A 13,625-nucleotide genomic window follows, 5' to 3' on the forward strand; every position below is an offset into this window, starting at 1 on the left:
TAATTGGTGTTTTCTTATATTCATCAATGAAAACTTGTGTATTTTTCTTACATACGTCCTGAACATTTTATATTAGGTTATCTATGTATTGCTAGTGTGAATACAGTAGATTGGTCCTATAAATTTTATATATCTGTATCTATCAAACCAGCTATCATTAATTCTGATAGTTTTGGGGTTGATTTATCCATACCTTGCCAGGTTTAAAAAAAAAAAAAGTGAACATTTAATGACGACATTTACTTCCTGCATCCTATTCCTGTCATTGATCACTATGGTTTCTGGCACGTTAGCATTGGTTAAAGCGATATCAAATAACCATGGTGAAAATGAGCATATTAGCTCTTTCCTCTTGTTAAAGGGATGCCTCTGACACACAAGATCCTAATCACATCCTGTTCCCAAATGTCTTCCATTTATGACTCGTCTAGTACTTAGTGGGAGCCCTGGTGGCCCAATGTTTAAGAGCTCAGCTACTAACCAAAATGTCAGCAGTTCGAATTCACCAGCCGCTCCTTGTAAAACCCTACGGGGCAGGTCAGCTCTGTCCTTTAGGGCTACTATGAGTCAGAATCGACACAACAGCAACTGTTTTTTTTTTTTTTTAATTTTTATTGTGCTTTAAGTGAAAGTTTACAAATCAGGTCAGTCTCTCATGCAAAAATTTACATACACCTTGCTATACACTCCTAATTGCTCTCCCTCTGATGAGATTGCACAGTACTTCCCTCCACTCTCTCTCCTCGTGTACACTCAGGTAGCTTCTGGACACCTCTGCCCTCTCATCTCTGCTCCAGACAGGAGATGCCAACGTAGTCTCATGTGTCGACTTAATCCAAGAAGCTTGTTCTTCACCAGTCTCATTTTCCATCCCCTATTCCAGTCCAATGCCTGTCTGAAGAGCTGGCTTTGGGAATGGCTCCTGCCCTGGGGTAACAGAAGGTCTGGGGTCCATGGCCTCCGGAGTTCCTCCAGTCCCAGTCTGACCATTAAGTCTGGCCTTTTTATGAGAATTTGGGGTCTGCATCCCACTGCTCTCCTGCTCCCTCAGGGTTTCTCTGAAACTGGTTTTTGAGTTGACACTTAGTGTGTCTGAAAAAGACCAAAGGACAATGAATCACCTGAAAGTAACTAAAAACCAGAGCTACCTGTACAAGGTTAAGTAAAGGGTAGGGAAAAGCAATTTTCCTGACTGAATCTAATGAAGGTTTGGGAAAAGAAATAGAGTTGTTTTTGTTTCACATAAGGAGCCCAGCTTTCTCATTTAAACTCTAATCCCACAATAACAAGCACAGTATGCAGAGTGGCTAAGTGAGGACATCTTATTTTAATTCCAGCCCATTGCATCCTGGTTACATAATCCTGGGCAAGCCACGTACTTCCTTCCATGTCTCACTATCCTCATGAATCAAATGGGCATAACATCTATATTTAGGATTCTAACAAAAAAAAAAAAAAAAAAACCCATTGCCACTGAGTTGATTTCGACTCATAGCTACCCTATAGGACAGAGTAGAACTGCCCCACAGGGTTTCCAACGAGTGGCTGGTGGATTCGAATTGCAAACTTTTTGGTTAGCAGCCATAGCTCTTCACCACTGTGCCACCAGGGCTCCTTTAGGTTTCAAGGGATGATAAAATGAGTGAAATGCTAAATTTAGTGGCTAGCATTTAAAAAAAAAACTGCTAAATAAGACCAAAAACTGTATACATCTCTGAATGCAGGCTAGACCAGCTTGTACTGCAGAAAAATTGGTTATCCCGTGAAAGACAGAAATGACCTGGAATTAAGAATTGGATTTTGTTTTTGTCAATTCCCTTGATTTTATCCAGGGGTTTCTGATTTCTCTATATGGTTTTATAAGTATTATAATTAAACCTTACAATTATGATTTTTGGTCATTCATGCCTTCACCACTAAGTCTGGCAATTACTCTTTAACTTATTGTCCCTCACCTGCGCTCACTAACTTACATCAAGATTTCAATCAATCCATGATGTAAATATTGGGTATTCTTTTAAAGCAATTTAAAAAATTCACATACTGCTATTTGGAGACACTTCCTGAAACACAACTCAAAAGTACGGAGTCTTTACATTATTTTACCTTTTTTGTAAATAGTACCTGGCTACTCAGAGAACATGGAGAAAAGTTACAACTTACTTGAGCTGTGGGTACCTCACTAACATTTGGAGTCAGAACCCAAGTCAAGGGAGAAATGCTCATGTCATACATTGAGTAAGTTGCCCAAGCTTGAATTCTCTAAACCAGTAGTTCTCAACAGAATTCCCACAATGGTGGTGTGCTCTTTATCCTCCAAGGTTTTCAAGCATTTGAAATTGACTACTGTGACTATCATGCATTGAATTGTGTCCCCCCAAAATATGTGTCAACTTGGTTAGGTCATGATTCCCAGCATTGTGTGGTTGTCCATTTTGTGATATTCCTGTGTTACAATCATAATCTCTGCCTATGGTTAAAGAGGATTAGGCGGGATGTTTAACATCCTTGCTCAGGTCACATCTCTGATCCAACGTAAAGGAGTTTCCCTGCAGTGTAGCATGCACCACCTTTTATCTTACAAGACATAAAAGGAAAGGGAAGCAAGCAGAGATTTGGGGACCTCATACCACCAAGAAAGCAGTGCTGGGAGCAGAGCATACCTTTGGGCCCCGAGTTCCTGTGTGGAGAAGCTCCTAGTCCCGGGGAAGACTGATGAAAAGGATCTTCCTCCAGAGCTGACAGACACAAACTCCCGAATTTGGACTTCTAGCCTACTAGGCTGTGAGAAAATAAATTCTCTTTGCTAAAGCTTGTGGTATTTCCGCTATGGCAGCACTGGATGACTAAGACACTGAGGAACTGGGTTTTTTATTTTAAATAACTCAGATTAATTTAAATTGAATACCCACATGTCACTAGTAACTTCCTTATTTGGATAGTAAAGCTGTCATTAGCCTACGAGATAATCACCAAAACCATGGGTGAGTTTTGGTCCTTAAGGTGCTGCCCTCCTTGGGGGTGGATATTAAAAAACTACACGCGTGTTCTGGCCCTTGTGTCTGTCATCAAGAAGATCTATAGGAACCCCCATCTCTTGCCCAACACTTCCGTAGGATATCACATCTACTTGCCTATGACAGTGATAAAAGAACCTTGGAGAACTCCCTCATGTGGTTGCAAGGTCTGGGCCAGACCATCCCCAATTCAACTGTGAGAAGCAGAACACGGCCATGGTGGTTACTGGGAACCACACCAGCATTTTCCACTAAGTTCCCACAGATGGGAATGAGCGCGGAGTGGGGCATGGCTGTAAATGAGTCTTCTCCAGAGCAATAATTGGGCAGTAGAATAAATTAGAAAGAAACCATGTCCTTGAGCATCTCTTCGAGTGGAAAACTAGAAGGCACAGAACTCTGGGTGTGATGTGATCTTTCTTTGAGGTGGCAATGAAAGTTAAAGAAAATTAAGACTTTACTGGAAGCAGTAAACTTCAGTAAGCCAAAAAACCAAACCCGTTGCCATCGAATCAATTCTGACTCACAGTGACACTATAGGACAGTGTACAACTGCCCTGTAGGGTTTCCAAGGAGCGGCTGTTGGATTCGAACTGCTGACCTTTTGCTCAGCAGCCAGGTAGCACTTACAGGATGCTGAAAATAGAATAAAGAATGAAGCAACCCTCTCGCCCTGAATTCTTTTTTTTTTTCTTTTCTTTTTTTTTACATCCTTGTGTTGATTTTAATTTTATTTTGGAAACTTTATACACTTATACAATCTATAAAAAAGACAAAATACTGAATTCCATTTTATTTACACAGTGTAAAATCTCCGATAATGGAAGTTTCTCATTATGAAAGATGACATTAAGTAGAGCAAAAATACTGTCCGTGGTTGACAATTCCGTAACATAAAATGTGGTCTATTATTCAAAGGCTACAACAATCAAGACAGCACAATCTAATAGCCCATCTGCGTGTACTGAAAGAAGCAGACCATGACTGCTTCTACAACTCCCCAAACTAAAGAATCAAAATCTTTCCCAAATGAAGATACAATCCTGGAATTGACAGATGCAGAATATAAAAAACTAATTCACAGAATGCTTCAAGACATCAGGGATGACCTCATAAATGAAATAAGGCAATCTACAGAAAAAGCCAAGGAACACACTGATAAAGCAGTTGAAGAACTCAAAAAGATTATTCAAGAACATAGTGAAAAATTAATAAGTTGCAAGAATCCATAGAGAGACAGCATTCAGAAATCCAAAAGATTAACAGTAAAATTACAGAATTAGACAACTCAATAGGAAGTCAGAGGACCAGAATCGAGCAATTGGAATGCAGAGTAGGGGACCTGGAGGATAAGGCAATTGACACCAATATAGTTGAAGAAAAATCAGATAAAAGAATTTTAAAAAATGAAGAAACCCTAAGAATCATGTGGGACTCTATCAAGAAGCATAACTTGCATGTGATTCGAGTTCCAGAACAGGGAGGGATAACAGAAAATACAGAGAGAATAGTTGAAGATCTGTTGGCAGAAAACTTCCCTGACATCATGAAAGACGAAAGGATAACTATCCAAGATGCTCATCAAACCTCATATAAGATTGATCCAAAAAGAAAATCACCAAGGCATATTATCATCAAACTTGCCAAAACCAAAGATAAAAAGAAAATTTTAAAAGCAGCCAGGGATAAAAGAAAAGTCTCTTACAAAGGAGAATCAATAAGAATAAGTTCAGACTACTCAGCAGAAACCATGCAGTCAAGAAGGCAATGGGATGACATACATAGAGCACCGAAGGAGAAAAACTGCCAGCCAAGTATCATAAAAAATATATATATATCCAGCAAAACTCTCTCTCAAATGTGAAGGTGAAATTAAAACATTTACAGATAAACATAAGCTTAGAGAATTTGCAAAAACCAAACCAAAGCTACAAGAATTACTAAAGGAAATTCTTTGGTCAGAAAATCAATAATATCAGATAACAACACAAGGTCACAGAACAGAACATCCTGATATCAACTCAAATAAGGAAATCACAAAAACAACTTAACATTAAATTTTAAAAAGAAAAAAATGCTCAAAACAGGGAATCACTGAAGTCATTATGTAAAAGGTCACAATAATCAAAAAGAGGGACTAAATACAGGTGGCATAGGTCTTCCATATGGAGAGGAAAACAAGGCGATATAGGATGATACAAGCTAGGTTTTTACTTAGAACAATAGGGGGAAATATTAAGGTAACCACAAAGAGGTCTAACAATTCCATAATTCAAAATAAAAACCAAGAAAAACATAACAACTCCGCAAACATAAATTCAACTACTATGAAAATGAGGAACACACAATTTACAAAGAAAAACGTCTCAGCACAAAAAATAAGCAGAAAAATGAAATTGTCAACAACACACACAAAAAGGCATCAAAATGACAGCACTAAACTCATACTTATCTATAATTATGCTGAATGTAAATGGACTAAATGTACCAATAAAGAGACAGAGAGTCTCAGACTGGATAAAGAAACACGATCCGTCTATATGCTGCCTACAAGAGACACACCTTAGACTTAGAGACACAAACAAACTAAAACTCAAAGGATGGAAAAAAAATATCAAGCAAACAACAATCAAAAAAGAGCAGGAGTAGCAATATTAACTTCTGACAAAATAGACTTTAAAGTTAAACCCACCACAAAGGATAAAGACACTAAATAATGATTAAAGGGACAATTTGCCAGGAATATATAACCATATTAAATATTTATGCACCCAATGACAGGGCTGCAAGATACATAAAACAAACTTTAACAGAACTGAAAAGTGAGATAGGCACATCCACAATTATAGTAGGAGACTTCAACACACCACTTTCATTGAAGGATAGGACTTCCAGTAAGAAGCTCAACAGAGACACAGAAGACCTAATTGCTACAATCAACCAACTTGACCTCATAGACTTATACAGAACACACCACCCAATAGCTGCAAAATATACTTTTTTTTTCTAGTGCACATGGGACATTCTCTAGAATAGATCACATATTAGGTGATAAAGCAAACCTTTGCAGAATCCAAAACATCGAAATATTACAAAGCATCTTCTCAGACCACAAGGCCATAAAAGTAGAAATCAATAAAAGAAAAATCAGGGAAAAGCAATCAAATACTAGGAAACTGAACAATACCCTGCTCAAAAAAGACTGGGTTACAGAAGACATTAAGAAGGGAGTAAAGAAATTCATAGAATGCAACGAGAATGAAAACACTTCCTATCAAAACCTCTGGGACACAGCAAAAGCAGTGCTCAGAGGTCAATTGATATCAATAAATGCACACATACGTAAAGAAGAAAGGGCCAAAATCAGAGAACTGTCCCTACAGCTTGAACAAATACAAAGCGAGCAACAAAAGAATCCATCAGGCACCAGAAGAAAACAAATAATAAAAACTAGAGCTCAACTAAATGAATTAGAGAACAGAAAAACAATTGAAAGAATTAACAAAGCCAAAAGCTGGTTCTTCGAAAAAATTAACAAAATTGATAAACCATTGGCTAGACTGACTAAAGGAATATAGGAAAGGAAACAAATAACCCAAATAAGAAATGAGATGGGCCATATCACAACAGACCCAACTGAAATTAACAGAATCATATCAGATTATTATGAAAAATTGTACTGTAACAAATTTGCAAACCTAGAAGAAATGGATGAATTGCTAGAAAAACACTACCTACCTAAACTAACACAATCAGAAGTAAAACAGCTAAATAGACCTATAAAAAAAAAAGAGATTGAAAAGGTAATCAAAAAACTCCCAACAAAAAAAAAGCCCTGGCCCAGGCAGCTTTACAGCAGAGTTCTACCAAACTTTCAGAGAAGAGTTAACACCACTACTACCAAAGGTATTTCAAAGCATAGAAAATGATGGAATACTACCTAACTCATTCGATGAAGCCAGCATATCCCTGATACCAGAACCAGGTAAAGACACCATAAAAAAAGAAAATTACAGATCTATATCCCTCATGAACATAGATGCGAAAATCCTCAACAAAATTCTAGCCAATAGAATTCAACAACATATCAAAAAATTAATCCACCACGACCAAGTGGGATTTATACCAGGCATGCAAGGTTGGTTCAATATTAGAAAAACCATGAATGTAATCCACCATATAAATAAAACAAAAGACAAAAACCGCATGATTTTATCAATTGATGCAGAAAAGGCATTTGACAAAGTCCAACACCCATTCATGATAAAAACTCTCAGCAAAATAGGAATTGAAGGAAAATTCCTCAGCGTAATAAAGGGCATCTATAAAAAAAAAAAAATTTTTTTTTTTATACAAAGCCAACAGCCAACATCATTCTGAATGGAGAGTGCCTGAAAGCATTTCCCTTGAGAACGGGAACCAGAAAAGGATGCCCTTTATCACCGCTGTCAGTCAACATTGTGCTAGCAGTCCTAGCCAGAGCCATTCGCCTAGACAAAGAAATAAAGGGCATTCAGATTGGTAAGGAAAAGTAAAATTATCTCTATTTGCAGATGACATGATCTTATACACAGAAAACCCTAAGGAATCCTCCAGAAAACCACTGAAACTAATAGAAGAGTTCCGCAGAGTCTCCGGTTACAGATGAACATTCAAAAATCACTTGGATTTCTCTACATCAACAAAAAGAACATCGAAGAGGAAATCACCAAATCAATACCATTCACAGTAGCCCCCAAGAAGATAAAATACTTGGGAATAAATCTTACCAAAGATATAAAAGACCTATACAAAGAAAACTACAAAGTACTAGTGCAAGAAACTAAAAGGGACCTACATACGTGGAAAAACATACCTTGCTCATGGATAGGAAGACTTAACATAGTAAAAATGTCTATTCTACCAAAAGCCATCTATATATACAATTCACTTCCGATCTAAATTCCAACGACGTTTTTTAATGTGATGGAGAAACAAATCACCAACTTCATATGGAAGGGAAAGAAGCCCCAGATAAGTAAAGCATTACTGAAAAAGAAAGTGGGAGTCCTCACTCTACCTGATTTTAGAACCTATTATACAGTCACAGTAGTCAAAACAGCCTGGTACTAGTCCAACAACAGGCATATAGACCAATGGAACAGAATTGAGAACCCAGATATAAATCCAACCACGTATGAGCAGCTGATATTTGACAAAGGCCAGTGTCAGTTAATTGGAGAAAAGACAGTCTTTTTAACAAACGGCGCTGGCATAACTGGGTATCCATTTGCAAAAAAATGAAACAGGACCCATACCTCACGCCATGCACAAAAACTAACTCCAAGTGGATCAAAGACCTACACATAAAGACTAAAATGATAAAGATCATGAAAGAAAAAATAGGGACAATGTTAGGAGCCCGAATACAAAGCATAAACAGAATACAAAACATTACTAAAAACGATGAAGAGAAACCAGATAACTGGAACCTCCTAAAAATCAAACACCTATGCTCATCTAAAGACTTCACCAAAAGAGTAAAAAGACCACCTACAGACTGGGAAAGAATTTTCAGCTATGACATCTCCGGCCAGCGCCTGATCTCTAAAATCTATATGATTCTGTTAAAACTCAACCACAAAAAGACAAACAACCCAATTAAAAATTGGGCAAAGGATATGAACATGCACTTCAGTAAAGACGACATTCAGGCGGCTAACAGATATATGAGAAAATGCTCTCGATCATTAGCCATTAGAGAAATGCAAATTAAAACTACAATGAGATTCCATCTCACTCCAACAAGACTGGCATTAATCCAAAAAACACAAAATAATAAATGTTGGAGAGGCTGTGGAGAGATTGGGACTCTTATACACTGCTGGTGGAATGTAAAATGGTACAACCACTTTGGAAATCTATCTGGCGTTTCCCTAAAAAGTTAGAAATAGAACTACCATACAACCCAGAAACCCAACTCCTCGGAATATATCCTAGAGAAATAAGAGCCATTATGCAAACAGATATATAAACCCGTGTTTATTGCAGCACTGTTTACAATAGCAAAAAGCTGGAAGCAACCAAGGTGTCCATCAACGGATCAATGGATAAATTGTGGTATATTCACACAACGGAATACTACGCATCAATAAAGAACAGTGATGAATCGGTGAAACATTTCATAACATGGAGGAACCTGGAAGGCATTATGCTGAGTGAAATTAGTCAGATGCAAAAGGGCAAATATTGTATAAGACCACTATTATAAGATCTTGAGAAATAGTTTAAACTGGGAAAAACACATTCTTTTTTGGTTAGGAGAAGGGGGAGGGAGAGAGGGTGGGAGAGGGTTATTTACTGATTACATAGTAGATAAAACTACCTTAGGTGAAGCAAAGGACAATACTCAATACAGGGAAGGTCAGCTCAACTGGACTGGATCAAAAGCAAAGAATTTTCCTGGATAAACTAAATGCTTCAAAGGTCAGCGGAGCAAGGGTGGGGGTTTGGGGACTATGGCTTCAGGGGACATCTAAGTCAATTGGCAAAATAAATTCTATTAAGAAAACATTCCACATCCCAGTTTGAAGTGTGGCGTCTGGCGTCTTAAATGCTAACAAGCGGCCAACTAAGATGCATCAATTGGTCTCAACCCACCTGGATCAAAGGAGAATGAAGAACACCAAGGTCACAAGATAATTATGAGCCCAAGAGACAGAAAGGGCCACATGAACTAGAGACTTACATCATCCTGAGACCAGAAGAACTAGATGGTGCCTGGCCACAACTGATGACTGCCCTGACAGGGAGCACAACAGAGAACCCCTGAGGGATCAGGAGAACAGTGGGATGCTGACCCCAAATTCTCATAAAGAGACCAGACTTAATGGTCTTCCGGAGACTAGAAGAATCCCGGCAGTTAGGGTCGCCAAACCTTGTGTTGACCCAGGATAGGAACCATCCCTGAAGAAAACTCATCAGACAGGGAATGGACTGGACAATGGGTTGGAGAGAGATGCTGATGAGGAGTGAGCTACTTGTATCAGGTGGATACTTGAGACTGTGTTGGCATCTCCTGTCTGGAGGGGAGATGGGAGGGTAGAGATGGTTAGAAACTGGCAAAAGGGTCACAAAAGGAGAGACTGGAAGGAGGGAGCAGGCTGACTCATTAGGCAGAGAGTAAATGGGAGTATGCACTAAGGTGTATATAAGTTTATACGTGAGAGACCGACTTAATTTGTAAACTTTCACTTAAAGCACAATAAAAATTATTTTTAAAAAAATTTTAAAAATGTGGTCTATTTCATGATTTTTCACTCTACAAGGAAATTTCTAGTTTGGCTTGTCTGATGCAGCGAATGCCTGTTGTGTTCACATTTATGACTGTATATACTGTGTATTCAAACAGGCTCTAAAAAGGGAGTGTAGTGATCGGTGTGGGAGTTGGCCCCACTCAGCTTCCACCAGGCAACACTGGGCTCGCCTGCTCTTCCAATATATCAGGATCGACTGTCTTCAATGACAATAGTTCTTCTAGGGTAGGCTTCACCTTCTACAAAAATGTATCAGAATTCATATTCGCTACTCTCTGGGTTCTCCTTTACTTCCAGGTCCACGGTCTGGTGCTTCCCCGGCTCCAAGCCCTCTTTGTAGAACTTGAGTCACATATGTGCAGCCAGTCTTCAACGTGCTCGATGAAACTGACATGCCGCCTTCTCCCACATGGTACCATCTCCCCATAGCCTTTGATCAGCTCACCAAAAACATCTATCACCTCGGGATGTAATCTGCATTTCTCTAAGGCTTTCCCATGTATCTAATTAGGGCTGGATGAAAAGAAAATTTCTCTAAAAATCAGGTAAAACAAGCTACCTGTCATGCTGACTTCAAAAAGCAATACTATTAAGTAGGTAAAATCTCTTCCACCTTCTTTCACTTTCTGTGACATCGAGACAGCGATCTCCCCTCTCGGACTTCTGTGCACAGACATTTGTTTGCTGCCATCCTCCTTCACTCTCCGGAGTCCCCGTCCCTACCTCTAGAGAGTTCTTGGGGTGACCCCAAGGATACCCCTGGGCTGAACAGTTTTATTCTGCTCTGGCAGCCCCTATTTCATGCTGGGCTCAGTATTCAAGCAAGCTTTGTTAAGCAAGAAGTGGGGCCAAAACAGTCGCGCCCCTGCACACCTGTGCACCTTCTCCGTATGCTACACACCTCGCAGAAGAGTGAAAATCATGGTCACAGAGAAATGCTTCCCTTGGGGATGGGGCGAGCTACAACCAGCAAAGCTTAACTGCCCACTACATCCCCACCTGACACAGGCTAGTCCACACACCCACATTGGGATCCACTTGGTGTGTCTGGCAAGCATGCCTGTGAGGAACACATTTGTGAAGGGAGCCCCAGCATCCTTGAATACTGCTCTGGTTGCTATTTTATGTAAGTCAGATTTGACAGTGGGAACTGCCCTAACTGAGTTAAGACACCTAAGTACAATGGGGCTGATTGGACCCCATGGTAATAGGGGCCAAGTGGCAGCACTCAATTGGCAAAGACAAGGTGGGCATGGTTACAGTTATTGACAGCAGAGTCAAAGAAGTAACCAGAATAGTCTGACTCGTATGGACTTATGGCGTTGGCTACTAAGTCATGGTGTCCCTAAGAGTGAACTGGATAAGAAATCTAAATATTTGCCTGATCTGTACAAACGAATGAATTCTAGGTGAGAACAGCGGTCTAACTCAAATTGCTAGAATAGACAGTCATAGTCCCTCATTCAATTCCCAAACTTGAGCGAGTTTACAGACCTACAACCCCTTGATTGAAGCGGAGGCCAGGTCCCCCTGAGGAAAGTCTCCAGTACACGGCCAAGAACTTATACTGTAAGTCTTCCCCAAAGGAATCTACAGCCTTTTATGAGAGTGACTGTTCACTGGGGAAAAGGAAATAATCAGACATTTTGGGAATTACTGGATACTGGCTCCAGACATTAATTACAGGAAACTCAAAATGACATTATGGCCCATCAGTCACAGTGGGGGCATATGGAGGTCGGCTTATTAATGGAGTCTTAGCTCATGTCTGTCTCACAGTAGGTCCAGCGGGTCCCGAACACATCCTGTAGTGATTTCCCCAGTTCCAGAATGCATAACAGATAGACTCAGCAACTGGCAGAACACCCACATTGGGTCCCTGACAAATGGAGTAAGGACTATTATGGTAGGAAAAGCCAAGTGGAAGCCATCAGAACTGCCCCTACCTAGAAAAATATTAAACCAAAAGCAATACCACATTCCTGGAGTGATTGCAGAGATTACTGCCACCTTGAAGGACTTGAAGGATGCAGGAGTGGTGATTCCCACAACATCCCAGTCAACTCACCTATTTGATGAAAAGAGGGCTAGTGCATTTTCGGTTGTATGTGTGTTCATTCTACCATTTTAGGTGCGAGTATGCAATTGTCTTTATTCAGAGATTATGTATAGTTTAAGGAGATGTGTACAGGTGCCAAGCTGACAAGGTTGGGGGGACGGGGTAAGACCGTGATGCTTAGGTTGTTTGTCAACTTGGCTGGGCCATGATTCTCAGTGGTTTGGCAGTCGTATGATGTTGGGATCACCTCTATCTTAGTCAACTAGTGCTGCTGTAACAGAAATACCACAAGTGGATGGCTTTAACAAACGGAAGTTTATTCTCTCACAGCTGAGTAGGCTACCAAGTCAAAATTCAGGGTGTCAGCTCCACAGGAAGGCTTTCTCTGTCACCTCTGGATGAAGGTCCTTGTCATGCATTAGTCTTCCTTGGTCTGGGAGCATCTCAGTGCAGGAACCTCAGGTCCAAAGGATGCGCTCTGCTCCCAGCACTGCTTTCTTGGTGGTATGAGGCTCCTATGTCTCTCTGCTCACTTCTCTCTTTTATATCTCAAAAGAGATTGGCTTAAGACATAATCTAATTTTGTAAACCTCATCAATATAACTGCCACTAATCCCTCTTATTACATCGTAGCAACAGGATTTACAATACATAGGAAAATCACACCAGAAGATAAAATGGTAGGCAATCATACAATTATATAAGGGAGCCATGACCCAGCCAAGTTGGCAGATATTTTGGGGGGACACAATTCAATCCACGACAACCTCCATGATGTGGGTAGCTAATCAGCTGAAAGAGAGTTTCCTTGGGTGTGTGGCCCACATCAAATGAACATTCTGGCAAAGCTCGTGGGCTTTTTGATTGCACTGGATCCTGCAGCTGTCTCCTGTTTGTCTGACCTCCAGTTCTCTGTTTGTCTGACCTCCAGTTCTCGGGACTTGAGCTAGCAGCTTTACCTATGGTCTTGCCTGATCTTGGGATTCACTGATCTTTGCAGACTGTGAGCAAGTACCCTGCTCTTTGACCTGCTAACTTTGGGTTTGCTAGCCCCTGTGGCTACATGAATCAAGAGAAGCCTCTATACTGATCCATAGACTTGGGCCGTGTAGCCTCTACAACCGCATGAGCCATTTCCTTGATATAAATCTCTCTATATACATATTTATAAGCTTTACTGGTTTTGCTTCTCTAGAGAACCCAGACTAAGACACCACCCATGTCTTCTAGTGCTTGCATGTTTTCATTTTTTGC

At 40.0% G+C, this 13,625-nt stretch overlaps 1 pseudogene; it reads right to left on the reverse strand.

The window, feature by feature from the left end:
* Positions 1 to 1,003: 1,003 nt before the first annotated feature.
* Positions 1,004 to 13,273, reverse strand: LOC126057245 (mitochondrial import inner membrane translocase subunit Tim21-like; annotated as a pseudogene).
* Between the last annotated feature and the right edge of the window lie 352 nt (positions 13,274 to 13,625).

Source organism: Elephas maximus, chromosome 13, assembly GCF_024166365.1.
Source record: "Elephas maximus indicus isolate mEleMax1 chromosome 13, mEleMax1 primary haplotype, whole genome shotgun sequence".
In the NCBI taxonomy this organism is placed as follows: domain Eukaryota; kingdom Metazoa; phylum Chordata; class Mammalia; order Proboscidea; family Elephantidae; genus Elephas; species Elephas maximus.